The following is a 2,035-nucleotide window of genomic DNA, read 5'->3' as shown; positions in this document are numbered from 1 at the left end:
CCCCACGGGCAGCCCCGCCCACCTGGTGCCTCCCAGCCAATAACATGAGGAGAGGGGGCGGGGTCGGGCCGGCTTCCGATTGGGTGTTGACGGGGTAACGCCGTCTCGGGTCTCTCCCTCGGGTTCCCTCCTTTCGCTGGCCGCGCTCGCGTGCGACGCCCCGCCCACCTCGCCCCACACTTCCCTGCTCTTGCTCCTCGCCTCAGCTGGGTGAAGTAGAGGAGCGGGGCGGGCTTGAAGGAAAGCGGCGCCTGCCGTGCGCGCGCTAGCGGAGCGAGACGACAGCGCGTGCGCGAGGGCCTGAGCGCCACGCGCTCCCCTTGCCTCAGCAGCTCCTCCCGCAGGCGCGCTCCGCCTCGTCTCCTCGCAGTGCGCTTGCGCCCCGGAGTCGCTTTCCTTCCCAGGCCTGGGTTCGCGTCTGCGAGCTCCCGCCGATCTGCTCTCAGATCTGCCCCCCGTCCCCCGGGGAGCTTCGCGAGCGCCCGGGCGGCGTGGGGGTGGCGGGGGTCCTCCGAGTCGCCGCGACTGCGGCCGGGGACCCGTAGGGGGCTTCGACGTGGTTTTGTTTAACCGCAGGCACTGTTGGTTGAGGGGCATCCTCTTCGCCCGGGGCGCCGTGGTCCCTGTCAGGAGGTCGGGAGCGAGGGCGCGCAGCCCCGAGGCCGCCGCCCAGAAGTTTTGACCACGCGCTGGAGTCTTCCTTGCTCGGAGAGAAGGCTTGGGGCCCGCGCGGGGATTCCTTCGCTTCCTGAATCCACGTGCTGCCTGCGCGGGCGCCGAGCGGCCGCGCTCGTGACTTGGACCAAGTCTTCTCCTGTAGAATTTGTCTCCCAGGTGTTAGACCAAAGGTCTGAAGTGATTCTTGTAGCGGTGGAGAAGCGGTTAGATGAGGGGCCTCTGCTCGCTCATTCAGCCTTATTCGAGTTTCCTGACCTGGGGTGTCTCGCCTTGTGTCTCTTGGCCGCCCATCCCCAGAGATGACCTGTTTGGGTAGAATGCAGTGCATCCGGGAAGTGACCAGTGTCGTTTCCTCTTGAGAAACAGGCGGGCAGAGGAGAAGCCGGGGGAAGGTGGGGATGGGGGTCGGGTGTAAGGAGTAGGCTATGGAGTGCTTGTTGGGGAAACAGCAAGTGGGCCACTTTGCCCTTAAGTAATGAGGCAAAACAAAGTCTAAAAAGCTGAATTTGTGGTTTTTGGTGTCAGGGAGCTTGGACCTATGTAGTGTTGGCTTTGAAGGAGCCACTGCAGATACTGAAGAGGTAACTGACAGGAGCAAAACTCCTCCCGAGAGAGTTTGTCTGTAGCCGCAGTATGAAGCATTAGAGGTGGGGAAAGAATCCAAATCCAGTGAGGAAGCTACTGTGTTTGTACAGGGAACGAGGTGGCTCAGAACTAGTGGTAGCATTAGGGTAGAGGTGGGCAAACTATTTCTGTAAAGGGCCAGGTAATATTTTAAGTGTTGTACCCCAAAAGGTCCCACTCTACTCTGGCGTTAGTGAGGAAGCAGCCAGAGACAATACTTTAAAAAATGAGTGAGGCTTCGTTCCAACAAGCTTCATTAGTGGAAATTTGAATTTAATATAATTTCGGGTGTCACGAAATATTTTGATTTTTTTCAAACATTTGTGAATGTAAATGCTTATCTTAGTTCTAGGAAGGTGCAAAGGCTGTAGGTCTTAGTTTGTTGACCTTGCATTAGAAGTACTTCCTTGAGGCTGCATGAACAGGATTTGATTGGGAATAAATGTGGCACTATTAATAATTATATAGTAAAATCAGATTGTCCCATACAAACTTGAATGAAGTTACCACGAAGTTATGGGTTAAGAGAAGTCAAAATGTTTTAGGACTTGATGACACAGTGGAGGTGCCAACAGTGGAAACAAGGTGATTGGGAAGAAACTGTTTTTGGTGAAAAGTTGGCTGTATTGTTCCAGCTACCATTTATGGTCGGGACATCACTAGACAAGGAAACACCCCAGAGGCCCCATAGCAGGGCCCTCCTTATATCTTATTGACCAGAGCTGAGTCATTA

Source organism: Tamandua tetradactyla, chromosome 22, assembly GCF_023851605.1.
Source record: "Tamandua tetradactyla isolate mTamTet1 chromosome 22, mTamTet1.pri, whole genome shotgun sequence".
Taxonomy (NCBI): Eukaryota; Metazoa; Chordata; class Mammalia; order Pilosa; family Myrmecophagidae; genus Tamandua; species Tamandua tetradactyla.
This window is presented reverse-complemented; position numbering follows the sequence as displayed.